The sequence below is a fragment of the Lathyrus oleraceus genome, chromosome 6 (genome assembly GCF_024323335.1).
Source record: "Lathyrus oleraceus cultivar Zhongwan6 chromosome 6, CAAS_Psat_ZW6_1.0, whole genome shotgun sequence".
NCBI lineage: Eukaryota > Viridiplantae > Streptophyta > Magnoliopsida > Fabales > Fabaceae > Lathyrus > Lathyrus oleraceus.
Window position 1 is genome coordinate 215009810 of NC_066584.1, and position 14520 is coordinate 215024329.

General features: G+C 41.1%; 1 non-coding gene across 1 annotated transcript; it reads right to left on the reverse strand.

Annotated features, from left to right (window-relative positions):
• Nucleotides 1-528: 528 nt before the first annotated feature.
• LOC127099422 (small nucleolar RNA R71) lies at nt 529-635 on the reverse strand. The gene has a single exon (XR_007793925.1). It is a non-coding gene; the product is annotated as a small nucleolar RNA R71 (small nucleolar RNA).
• Between the last annotated feature and the right edge of the window lie 13885 nt (nt 636-14520).

A 14520-nucleotide genomic window follows, 5' to 3' on the forward strand; every position in this document is an offset into this window, starting at 1 on the left:
CCCTGTAGTTATACCGTTTAGACTAAGGTTGTTACCCACCGGTCAATGCGAAAGACTCGCAGTGCCGGAAGTTTAGTAGACCCTCTAGCTGAACCTGAACGTTACGCTCGCGCACGTTTATTTTTCCATAGGAATAGGATAGCTATGGCCGAAGAACAAAACCGAAGACCTCTTAAGGACTTCGCCCAACCATCAAACGAGGAACCTAGTTCCAGTATAGTAAACCCCGTTATCCCAGCCAATAATTTTGAACTTAAACCATCCCTGCTGCAATTAGTGCAACAGAGACAATTCTCAGGTCTCGCTACTGATAACCCAAACCAACATTTAAAAAACTTTCTTCAGTTAGCAGACACCTTTAAAACCAATGGAGCTTCTCCTGAGGCGATACGCTTAAGATTATTTCCCTTTTCCCTCAGAGATAAAGCTCTATCATGGTTAGATTCCCTTCCACCCAATTCAATAACAACTTGGGATGACCTTAGGAAAGTTTTTCTTGCTAGATATTTTCCCCCAAGTAAGACCGCTCTTCTTCGAAACCTTATAACTAGATTTACCCAACTCCAAGGAGAGTCGTTGTTCGAAGCCTGGGAGAGATATAAAGAACTATTAAGAGCATGCCCACACCATGGCTTAGAGAATTGACTAATCATCCAAACCTTCTATAATGGACTTCATTATAACACTAAGATGACCATCGACGCTGCCGCTGGTGGCGCACTGATGAATAAACCTTACCCTGAAGCTAGTGCCCTTATCGAGGATATGGCCCAAAACCATCAATCATGGGGAGTAGAACGAGCGACAGTGGAAAAGAAGGAAGCCCAAGGAGGAATACATGAGCTAAGCTCTATAGACATGATGCAGGCTAAAATGGACGCGTTGGCCCTTAGAGTCGAACATATGTGTACAACTCCGAATACTGTAGCCGCAGTTTCGCCGAATTGTGAGATATGTGGAACGCAAGGACACCAATCCGCCGAATGCAATCTGTTAAATGAAACCAACACTGAGCAAGTGAACTATACCCAAGGGAACCCATTTTCTAACACATATAACCCTGGATGGAGGAATCACCCAAACTTCTCCTACAAAAATAATAACCCTATTCAAAATACCGCACCTCCGAGACAACAAGGTTACCAAGCCCCTAGAACAAATCAACCTATGCAACCTGTACCGCCAAACCCGAGCTTTGAAGAAATTGTAAAAGATTTCATCGTTGCTCAAAAACAGAAAAACAAAGAGTTCATGAACCAAAGCGTCCATGTTAACGAACTAATTACCCAGTTAGGAACCAAGGTTGATCAAATCATTACTCATAATAAGATGCTTGAAACCCAGATCTCTCAGGTAGCGTTAAACCAAGCCCCACAGACTACCCCTGGAGGACAGTTCCCTGGACAACCTCAACAAAACCCGAAAGGGCAAGCTAATGCCATTACTCTACGAAGTGGAACCGCTTATAAGGAGCCTTTAAACCCTAGATTAAGTGAGCCTGAAACTTCTAAGAGGAGTGAGGAAAAGGAACCAGAGAAGCCTGAAACCCCGGAAAGTCAAGAAAAAGGAGAAGAACCTAAAAATAAAACCTATGTACCACCACCGCCATACAACCCACCAATACCATACCCTCAAAGATTAAAGAAAACCCAAATCGATAATCAATATCAAAAATTCGTTAAGGTTATAGAAAAACTTCACGTAGAAATCCCCTTTACAGAAGCCATCACCCAAATACCTTCTTATGCTAAGTTTCTCAAAGACATACTTACGAATAAACGTAGACTTGAAGATCCGAAACCCGTGGAATGTAATTCTATTTCCGAAGATAGGTTAGCAAAGAAAGATAAAGATCCCGGAGATTTTTCCATTCCTTGTATTTTAGGGAATCATGTCATCGAAAAAGCTTTTCTAGACTTAGGAGCTAGTGTGAGCTTAATGCCTTTAGCAGTTTGTGAGAGATTAAACTTAGGAGAATTACAACCTACTAAGATGTCGCTTCAATTAGCCGATAGATCCGTTAAATACCCTATAGGCATACTTGAAGACGTCCCTGTTAGGGTGGGTCAGTTGTTTATACCTACTGATTTTGTTGTCATGGACATTAAAGAAGATGATGACATACCAATCCTCCTAGGTAGACCGTTCTTATCGACTGCTGGAGCCGTAATAGATGTTAAAAAAGGAAAACTAACTTTTGAGGTAGGTGAAGAGAAGATAGAATTTATATTGTCAAAATTTCTTATGGCACCTGTGATAGGAGATTCTTGTTATGCCTTAGATATCATCGAAGAATGCATTAGGGAATTAGAACAAGAAGAAGAAAATAAATCTATAAAATTGCCATCAACCCTTATTTTGGAAGATGACAATTATAAAACACCCTACATTGATGATAACCTTCACGAATGTTTATCTCTTACCCCAGATCCTATGCCTTGCCCTATGAAACCGACCGTAAAACTTAAGGAACTGCCTAAAAACCTGAGATATGAATTTCTGGATGAAGATATGAATCGTCCAGTTATAGTCAGTGCTACCTTAAACCAAAAAGAAACCGATCAATTATTAGAAGTTTTACGTAGGTACCCCTCAGCCTTAGGATATAAGATCTCTGATCTAAAAGGAATAAGCCCATCCGTATGCATGCATCGGATTTTGCTTGAAGAAGATTCAAAACCTTCCAGAGAACACCAACGTAGAATAAATCCTATAATGAGTGCGGTAGTTAAGACTGAAGTTCTTAAGTTACTAGAGGCAGGTATAATATATCAGATCTCGGACAGTAAATGGGTGAGTCCCGTGCATGTAGTACCCAAAAAGGGAGGCATCACAGTCGTGCAAAACGAGAAGGGCGAACCTGTAGCAAAAAGAACCGATGGAGGTTGGCGTATGTGCATAGATTATAGAAAATTAAATAAAGCAACTAGGAAGGACCATTTCCCATTACCATTCATAGATCAAATGTTGGAGCGCCTAGCCAGACACTCTTACTTTTGTTATTTAGATGGATATTCAGGATTCTTCCAAATACCTATTCACCCCGAAGATCAAGAAAAAACTACCTTTACATGCCCAGTTGGAACTTTTGCCTATAGAAGAATGCCTTTTGGACTTTGTAATGCTCCTGCAACTTTCCAACGCTGCATGATGTCTATCTTTGCTGATTATTTAGATGGAATTATGGAAGTATTTATGGACGATTTCTCAGTTTGTGGATCAGATTTCAAAAATTGTCTTGTCAACCTTGAGAAAATCCTGGAGAGATGTGTGGAGGTAAACCTTGTGCTAAATTGGGAAAAATGTCATTTCATGGTCACCGAAGGGATTGTTTTAGGACATATAGTTTCCGAAAAAGGTATAGAGGTAGATAAAGCAAAAATAGAAGTCATAGAGAATCTAAAACCGCCGAAGACTATCAGGGAGATAAGAAGTTTTCTTGGACATGCCGGATTTTACCGACGTTTCATCAAAGATTTCTCCAAAATAACAAAGCCCTTAACTGGTCTTTTAATGAAAGATGCTGAATTTATCTTCGATGAAAAATGTACTGAAGCATTTAATCTTCTGAAGGAAGCTCTGACTTCAGCACCTATAATGAAACCCCCTGATTGGTCAGAACCGTTTGAGATAATGTGTGACGCCAGTGATTACGCTGTTGGAGCCGTTCTAGGTCAGAGAAAAGATAAGAAGTTACATGTGATTTATTATGCCAGTAGAACCCTAGACGCTGCACAGCTCAATTACGCAACAACCGAAAAAGAGCTCCTAGCTGTAGTTTTTGCAATAGACAAATTTAGATCTTATCTAGTAGGAGCCAAGATTATAGTTTATACCGACCATGCTGCCATTCGTTACTTACTAAGCAAAAAGGATGCCAAGCCTAGGTTACTTCGATGGATTCTATTACTGCAAGAGTTTGATTTGGATATCCGTGATAAGAAAGGCACTGATAATGTGGTAGCTGATCACCTATCTAGGCTAGAATACCTGAAACCTGATCCAGTTCCCATAAATGACGATTTTGCCTATGATAGACTGATAGCCCAACTAGAAACCATTGAAGAAGATAACCCAGACCCTCATGAGTATTTTCAAAAATCCTTAGCCATAAGTGATGTACCTTGGTATGCAGACTTTGTTAATTATCTAGCCGCTGACATCATACCCCCTGATCTAAACTACCACCGGAAGAAGAAGTTCTATAGTGATGTGAGAAACTTCTATTGGGACGAACCATTTCTTTTCAAGAGAGGTAAAGATGGCATTTTCCGCCGTTGTGTTCCAGAAGAAGAGGTAAATAATATAATTGAGCATTGTCACTCTGCACCCTATGGTGGACATACAAGCACATCTAAGACCTACGCCAAGATTCTTCAAGCTGGCCTATTCTGGCCTACTATGTGGCGTGATGTCCATGCTTTCATTGTCAAGTGTGATAGATGCCAACGCACAGGAAATATTTCAAGACGTAATGAAATGCCGTTAAGAAATATCCAAGAAGTAGAACTCTTCGACGTATGGGGTATAGACTTTATGGGACCGTTCCCACCATCTTTTGGAAATCAGTACATCTTAGTAGCTGTTGACTACGTGTCTAAATGGATTGAAGTTATCGCCGCACCCACAAACGACACCAGAGTAGTCATCAAATTATTCAAAAATTATATATTTCCCAGGTTTGGAACACCCCGTTTAGTCATAAGCGATGGAGGATCGCACTTCATATCGAGAATATTTGATAAACTTTTAAGCAAGTATGGAGTTAAGCATAGAGTAGCAACACCATACCACCCACAGACCAATGGACAAGTGGAAGTATCTAATAGGGAGATAAAACAAATCCTCGAGAAGACTGTCTCTATATCTAGAAAGGATTGGTCACAGAAACTTCAAGAAGCATTATGGGCCTATAGAACCGCTTTCAAAACTCCTATAGGAACAACCCCTTATCAACTGGTCTATGGAAAATCATGTCACTTACCTTTTGAATTGGAACATAAGGCCTATTGGGCCATCAAAACTTTGAATTTGGATTACTTGACAGCTGGTGAGAAACGTATCCTTGACATCCACAAATTAGAAGAGCTCAGACAATCTGCCTACGAAAATGCCATCATATACAAAGAAAGAACAAAAGCTTGGCATGACAAAAGAATCATAAGAAGAGACTTCAAAATAGGCGATCCTGTTCTCCTGTTCGATTCTAGGTTACGACTTTTTCCAGGTAAACTCCGTTCGAGATGGACTGGCCCTTTCGAAGTATCTAAGATCCTGAGATCCGGTGCTATTGAAATCAAGAACCAGACATGTAAACCGTTCATCGTCAATGGACAGAGGTTGAAGCCCTACGAAGGAGGTGACATCCCGACAACATACACCTGCCATACTCTGAGTGATCCACCATATCCTTCCAATGATGTTTAAATATCGGTCGTCGAGCTAATGACGTTAAACAAGCGCTGCATGGGAGGCAACCCATGGTTTTTCTTATTTTTTGTACTTTTTATTTTTTACTTTTACTTCATTTTGTTTATATTATTATTATTATGTCAGGACTAACGATTGAATGTTTTATGTGCTTTCAGGACTTGTTTGCTAACCTTGTACAGAATGCAGAACCCTGATGACATGCACGTGGCCTTTAGAGATGATGCACAGAGAGAGCGTTACTATGTTCACATGAGACGCCCTATGGCTCCTACCAGGTACCCTGACCATGACTGCATGGATGCCTTGGGGATAGAGCCAAGCGTCAGATTTTTATGCCATCAACTCCAGTGGGAACAGTTTGACTACAGGAACAACACTTATAGGAACTTGACTCTTGAGTTCCTCAGCTCGTTTCATTATGACCCCTGGGCTGGACCCGATGGACTCGCTGTTTTCAGGTTGTTCGGGATTGACTACTCATTCTCTCACAAGGAGTTTGGTGATTTGCTAGGTTTCCAGACTACTCCTGATGCTATTCCAGATACACCGATGGGGTATTTTATGAGCAGAGAAGTGGAAAAGTTTTGGACTAAAATATCCGGCGGAGGGAGCCAAGATCCTTCTACCCAGTTTTCTCAGGTAATCCACAACCCTGCATTGAGGTACTTCCAGATGATTCTAGCACATTCTTTCCTAGGTTTTCCAGATACAGAGACACTGCTAAGTGAAGAGGAGATTTTCCTACTGTTTTGTGCGACTCAGTCTCGCCCTGTTGCTTGTGGCAACTTTTTGTTAAAGGGCTTGGCTAGTGTTGCCAGATCATCCGTAGGCATCATCCATGTCGGTGGGATTGTTACACAGATTGCTACTGCATTGGGTCTGTCTCGCAAGTTATTGCACCTCAGGACCTTCTGCTTCTACACCACCCTGGATATTGATTTTTGTCTTGATAGAGGACTGATGAGGAGGGCTTCTTTTGAGCCCAACATGTTTAGACTGCTGATCGACGGCGAAGCGATACACTATTTCACATTACCAGATCAGCTGATGACCAGTGTCCATGATCCTGAAAATTGGAGTTATGCTCTAGAGGGTTATGGAGAGACTGTCGAAGAGCCGAAATCGCCTCCCGCCGCTGAGTACACTCCTACACCTCTTACTCCCCAGATCACTGTTATGTCTAACAATTTGTCTCTGCAGCCACCTGACCTACAAACACAGATTTATGAGCTCCGTAAGGAGACTGCCCTGCTCAAGCAGGAAGTGGCAGACTTAGAGTTACAGATGCAGGTTTCTGATCTCACTCATGCCTCAGAGACCGATGCTCTACATCAGGAGATTGAAGAGCTTCGGAGGGAGATAGCTGAGTTTCGTGGATCAAGCCAGGAAAAGACGCCTACCACATGACTCATTCTACCCTGACAGCATTACCCTAGTATTTTATTTATCGCATTTCCAGACATATTTTACTTTACTACAGCTTTTATATTTTCATGCACTCTGAATTTCTTATATATATACATATTATGCACTAATGTTAACTTTTTCTTTTTCTTTTGTTTCTTTAATTATTTTATTTTTTTGTCGTGCAAAGAAAAAAAAAAATATAAGACAAAAATATTTTCATTTTTGTCTTTACAAAAAAATATGCAAGCCTCAAGCCTTGAAAAGAAGAAGAAAAACGCTATTCAGACCCCCCGGAAGACAAAGGTGCAAGAAGGCCCAAAAGGAGGATCCAAAACCACAAGGCCCAGGAATTGGCCTTGTGGCGGGCGCCATAGGCCCTGTGGCGGGCGCCACACCGTACCAACAACAAGTACGGGGCTGAATCCCCATTTCCACCATTTTCATCCCTTTCTTCACCAAAAACCCATTTTTCCAACCTTCCAAATCCTCCTTGAACCCCATTAAAGCTCCCTCATTTCCAAAATACCCACCATCCATAAAACATATCCAACATCCATTTCCATTTTCATCCATAAAAAAAAAACCAAAAAAATCAAAACTTTATCATCCCCTCATAAACCACTTTTTCTACCATTTTCACTACCTAAGGAGCATTCAACAATGGAGTTCAACGGATTTCTTCTTCGTGATGGAAGACCGGGCGAAAGGCAACGGAAAATTATTCAGAGGCTTCAAAGTCGAGAAATTCTCTCGACTAGGAACCTACCTATGAGCGACTGACAACCGAGTTTTTGAGTTCTTTAATATACACTGTCAGTCCTAACACTGCTAGCACTGTTGGTACTGTTATTTTTAGACTGTTCGGAATTGAGTATGAATTCAGTACCGACAATCTAGCAGGTTTGTTAGGAATCCCTCATAGGGAAGGTGCAATTTGTGAGGCACCTTTGGATGCGGAGTGGTCGGCCGAGGTATTTACCTTCTGGCAAAGGCTTTCAAGTTCTTCAATTAATTCTTTCGAAGGGATACTTGCGTCGACCATTCACAACCCGGCCATAAGAGTTTTTAGACTTCTTTTGGCATGTACTATTTTTGGCCGGGAAAGTCCAAACAAGGTAAATGCTCGTGAACTCCTATTTTTGCAAGGATGCCTCACTAGAACCCACATCAATCCGGTCCCGTTTATGCTTGCTCATATGACTTTATTTACTAACAAAACAGGACCGATTGTTTTTGGAGGGCTTGTTACGTATATTGCTCGGGCTCTTGGCCTGAACGATGAGATAGCTACACTTGAACCACTACCTCCTCGCACAATTAATTTAAAATTTCTGAAAGACATGAAATTGTGCCGAGCAAGGAGAGAAGGTGGTTATGAGTTGATGGTTCATGGGGTAGCTATCCCATCTGTTGCTTTACCATGCAGTAGACGTACTGATGTACGTGATGAAAGGAACTGGACCTATGATCTTAATGCTCCACGTGTTTTGGGTCCACTTCCTCCTAATATTCCCGATGGGGAGGCACATGACACTGATGATGAGTATGATCGGAGAGAGCAGTCTCCCATCCCTCACATGTCCCCCCATCGTCCTTCACAGTCACACACCGCACCATCTTCCTCTAACCCTGTTGCAGGTACTGCTCCTGGATTCCATGTCACCGAGGAGATGTGGCGTGATATGACAGCTAGAGAAGAAAGGCGTGATGGCCTTCTCTCTACTATTTCACAGCAGCTGACGGACAATATGAGCTTCATGCAACAATCGCGATTGGTTTCGGATCGTGCCTATAGCAACGTTTGCCGTACCTTGAACGATATCTCATTAGAGCAGAACCGTCAGAGAGAGTTCAACAGCCAACACTACCAGCTTATCGAGGCCACTCAGGGTTCCATCTTAGGTAACCTTCGAGAGGTTCGGAGTGCTCAGGCTGCTTTATCAGCACGACTCGACCGGAGGGACCAGCATCGTAGTAGATCCCGTCGTTCCAGACCATCACATCAGGACGGCGAAGGCACCAGTGCCCCTCCTCAGTAGTCTTTTTCAGGTTACCCCCCTTATCTTATTTCGAAACATTGGGGACAATGTTCGATCTAAGTGTGGGAGGGGATTTTATTGCTTTCTGTCATTTCCCTTTCTAGTTAATTATTTCCTTTCAGTTATTTCCTTTCAGTAATTTAATTTTCTTAGATAATGCATGAGTCTGACGAGTCACCAGTATAGTGTCTTTTTAGTTCATCTTCATTTTTTCCCATTTCCTTAGCCTTACCAGAAAATTTTTAAAAAAGAAAATGATGTTGTTTCACATGTTTTTTGGGCTTTGGGACAGGTTTAGATTAGGATGTAGTGACCTAGGTCAACTTTTTGAAACATCAGAACCATTTTAGCACCATAGACCTCTTGAATATAGGAATCACTCCTAAACCCCACCACCTTGGCCTTTACTATCATTTTAAAAAATTGTCCTAAGTAGTTTATCTTAGCAGTCAGCTCCGGCTTAAGCATGCTCTACGTAGGGGGCCGATGAACATAAGTGAATGATCCAGTGCTAAAAAAAAAAAAAACAAAAAAAAAACAAAAAAAAAGGCAAACTCTGGTATAGGTGACCCTCACAAAGTCATTTAAACCGAAAAAAAAGAGAAAAAAAAAAAAAAAAAAAAAATATAATTTTGCAAGTCACCTATTGTTAGTTGGTTCAGAGGTATCTGGCACTGAACTTGGTAGGGCGGATTACGATCCGATCCCCCGCAGCTACATTTAGGCGAAATAAAACAGGTTTACACATGCTTATGTGCCAGAAACCTTATGTTATGGATCAGAATCACTAACCGGTCACTCTACTATGAAGCATGTACAGATAACGGGCTTAATGTGATTGCGCCTGAATGAAAAGGACACAAAAAGATGAGAAGATAGGCCTAGGTATTGTGGGATGATATGGAGTGGTTAATATAGGATTGAAGTTTGTGTTTGTGTTACTATGGTACCCTTGGTTCACTTAGTTAGTATCTGTCACTGCATCCTGACTTGAACTTAGAATCCCTTTAGCCCAAAGACAAGTGTTGACACCATATTTTCTTAAGCTTTAATGTTTGCTTGAGGACAAGCAAAGGTTTAAGTGTGGGAGAATTTGATCACACTAAAATTCACCGTATTTCTGACTCCGATTTCGCATGCATTCTTAGCTTTTATTGTTGTTTTGCTTTGTTATTTCTTTGTTTTCTTATGTTTTCAGGTTTTTATAATAATCGGAGCTTGAATCGGGAAAAGGAGCGAAAAAGGAGTGAAAACGGGCGAAAACCTAGAAATTCAGCGTTTTGCACTTACGGCACCCACCGTGGCGGGCGCCATGGGGTTAGCCATGACGTGGCCACGTCTCAAGACCACTCCTCAACCGTCAAGACCCACGATCCCCACTCCATCATCCCCTGTAGGGACCATGGCGGGCGCCATAGGCCTGTGGCGGGCGCCACAAGGCCAAAATCAGTAACCTCCACTTTTTAGTGGAGGGGCGTCCCTGTCATTTCATGCTTTCAGTTTTTACTATAAATAGGACCTTAGATTTTCGTTTTTCTTCATCCAGAATTAGAATTCTCTAGGCATACATCAGTTATAAAGCAGTTGCCATTCCACATCGGGGTGCCTCTGCAATCGAGTGATCGAGTCTGTAATCTGTCTGTGGTTCGAGTTTTTGGAGCACTCTGGAGGAAGTTAATCCTGCCGCCATTTTAATTCAAGTTCGTATTTTTACTTTTGTTTATTTCCTGCACTCGCACATTTACGTTGTTTATTTCCTGCACTCGCACATTTACGTTGTTTATTTCCTGCACTCGCACATTTACGTTGTTTATTTCCTGCACTCGCACATTTACGTTGTTTATTTCCTGCACTCGCACTTTACTTTGTTTATTATCCGCACTCGCTTTAAATTACTTTTATGAAAAACTATAAAAAGAATATTTACTTTATCATGTCTAACTAATTCTATAAAGGTTAGAATGTAAGGATCGTAATTAAACCAGTAATCAGTATAATTGTTCGTGGAAACACCTAAGGGCTATTTTATCTTTCAATTCAAGTAATTGTTTTTAACTATTTCAAAAACAGCCAAAAGCGCTTTGTCTAGTTTATTAGGAGATTTTAGATTAAAAAGAAAAGAGATTTTAAAACGATTTTCGGACGCGTTAGGAAGTTTAAATTCTGGTTCGTAAGAACCTCTTTTTGCTAAGAAGTCCAGGTTAAAATACTTTTCAACTTAGTTAAGATACTATATTTCTTAAAAATAGGTTTACTACTCTAACGCAGTACGCACCTTTTTATCCGTGACAATAGGAGGGGTTGATTAGAGAGTACAACTCGGTTCTGAATACGCGAAAGCGACAGTTCCTGTTAAATTAGTTCTTTTCAAAGGAGAAAACATTGCCCATAAGTAGTTCCACTAACAAGTACTGGATTATCATTGATTGCGTGAATTACATTCGAGCCTGTCTTTATTTATTATTTAAAATTATAATTTTATTTACCATTGCACCCTTATTAAAACCCTTAAAAATAGTTGCCTTAGATACACACCATAACAACAGGTTTGATAGATTGACACTTGGTCTCTGTGGATTCGATAATCTTTTATATTACTTTGACGTGATTCGTACACTTGCGAAAAACACGCATCATTTATTCATTGCAAAAACTATATGACGATTCACGTTCATAATCATAAATAAAGGAAAACACAACAGAGAAAATCACAACTTTCATTCATCCTTTGAAGGGAAAATAGACTGCAATACATAGAAGTTTCAAAATCCAAGTAATGGAAGCAAATAAACCAACTAGATATCCACCCTAAAAGTGACCCCTTGAGCCTTGCGGAGAGCCTCAATGTCGGTGATGAGTTCGGCCATCGTCCTCTTGCAGAACTTGACAAAGTGGTAGACCTCTTCGGGGGTATTATCTGGGCACATGATCAGATCCGCCTCTTTCAACTTGTCGGGAAAACCTTGAAGGGAATAGTTAGTTAATACCGTCATGTTGGTGTACTTGTCCCTCCATTGTTCGTAAAAGGCTTGGAGATTATGGATGATTTCATCCCTTTGAGCAATGGCAACTTCGAATCCATGACAACGCTCCTCCCAGTGTCTATAATTGTTTTGCAACTCTACATAGGCTTGGTCATATATTCCCCCCCCCCCCTCTTTAAGTTCTTGATTTGCTCGCAAGCTCTTCCAAGGTCGAACTACTCACGCATGAAGCTTCGGTGAATCTTTTCTTTCTCTAGTTGTTCCTTGGCTAGAAAGTCCTTATACTCTTTTAGAGTGGTCCTTAGTTCGAGAATTTGGGCCTCATAATCTTCCCTCGCTTCCTTCTTCATGGCATTAGACCTCTCGACAGTATTTTCGAGGTCCTTGATGATGCAGGACGCTCGATCCAACTCGTCGTTGTGGAAGTCTAGCTCAGAATTAGCTCCTTGTAGAGCTCCACCAAACCAAAATCTTTGTCCCTCGGCTAATCGGAGCCTCTTCTTGCTGTCTTCAAATTTCTCACAAACTTTCTTACCCTTATCCTCTAAGACATGGTTACGCTCCTTGGCAGGATTGAGTTGGACTCGTAATTGAGTGTTTTCCAACTTAAACTCTTTGATTTGGCTGGTAAATTTGTCCATGTCCTCTTGTAGGATAGGCTCGGGCTTGGGCATCAACGGGAATGAAGAAGGATCAAACAGAAACAGTATTTTAACCACCCTAGCCCTCTCTTTTACCCTGACATAGTAGGGTTCCTTGGATAGGATGTTTTTCTTACCCCATTCTTAGTCAATACGTATTATGCTTGTCCAAACTTTTCGCACTTTTTTCACGTTTGAATCAAGCGGATCCATGGTATTAATGACAAATGGAATGAAATCTCTTTCCTCGGGAGGATTCGTCATGGCGTACCCTAGTTGTCTCTTGAGTATAGCAGGGTTGTAGTTGATGCAACCTTGCGTTCCTATTAAGGGTATGTTAGAGAACTCTCCACATCTTGCGATGATGTCTTTTGTATCCCATTCCCTCTTGTACCATAGAATTGAGTTGGCAGAGAGAGATGCGAACCTTTGCGGCCCTGTTAGTTTGTTTTCAGCAAAAGGTCCACTTTGAGGCATGTGGGCCCTTATCCAAAGATGTAACATAGGAGCGCAATAGAGGAAATCACCTCCCTTCTTCTCATGCCTTGTATGAGAGGTATGGTAGAAGTCGGCGAGTAAAAAAGGCACCAGATTCTTTGTTAGAAAGACTTCAACTACTAAATGATCCACGAACTTGTCCACATTTGGAAGAGGATAATTCCATGAATCAAAAGTCCCAAGGTTGCACTACAGAAGTCGGGTCTTCCTTTTTTAATCATTTCCCAAGCATGGGCTTCTAGGAACTTTTGGGTTAAACCTTTAATGGATCCTTTAACGCCCCAATTTTCCACTAGCTTGTTGGTGTTGATACCCAAGTTGAGTGAGAGCTCGGTCAAATAGAAGCCTTCTTCCAACATCGAGAAAGGGTTGTATTCTTTGATTGATCGATTGAGGAGTCTCTCGAGGTCTTCCAAGGTTGGAGAGATTTGGAAGTCATGGAAAGTTGAGCATCTTAAAGGGACGTCATAGTATTGGGACATTATAGTGATAACACCATAGTCAACCTTCTCGGTTAGAAGATCTATGATGTTCCCAAAATTGGCTCTAAACATGTTGTCTTTGAGAGCTACGACCTTTGAGTAGAGGACATTTAATGAAATGATGTCGGGACTCTTGAAATGGAAATTAGAAGTGCTTTTCCTTGTTGAAGTATCCATGATTTTGTCGGAAAATAGTCTTGTAATTCTGCGTCCGAACAAACAAATTTTTTAAGAGCTTTGCTTATTAATTTGATGATGAATGAATGTATAAATGAATGATTGGTTTATTATTTCCACAGGATTTTAGGCATGGGTTCATGGTTTTGGACCATCATGACGAAGCATGGAATTAATAATGACTGCTTAGTAAACCGAGGTTCTCGCTTTGTATGATCTAAGGCTTTTGGAAAATTGGGTGTAAGACACTTCCGCTAGAGTCATGGACTTCCTTGACTGTCAGCCGCTTATGTCAATTTACTTGCCAGGCGACTGATCCATCAAAGTCATCTACTCTAAGTGAGATCTTCGTATCGACCCTTATGAGGAAGGCACCTCGGTGGCCTATACTACGCAACCATAGGTATAGGCTAGACATCATTTTAAAGTTTCTAAAAGGGTTCTTAGGGTCATTGACTCTAATAAAAGAAAAGATGCTTACGCCGAAAGCACGACGGCCATCAATCCTCTTAAGAGAATCTACCACTAAGTGAGGTTCTCGTACGACCCTAACGAGGAAGGCACCTCGCGGACCAATACTACTCAACCTCTCCTATCTCAAGCAAAACTCTCAGACTCGGGTGTGGAGTCCTTCACACAAGGTTTTTTCTTTGCAATCATTGTTGCTTCGAAATATTCTTCGTCACAGAACCAAAGTTTCGGACCAACAGGTAAACAAAGAAAATATGTACAGGTTAGCAACAAAAGCATTATATATAGAAAAAAATAGATAATAGATAAATCTCTACGTATGTAAAAGAGAAACAACCCAAACTAGGCTAGACTTGCTTAGGGAATTTTGGTGTCCCTAGCAGAGTCG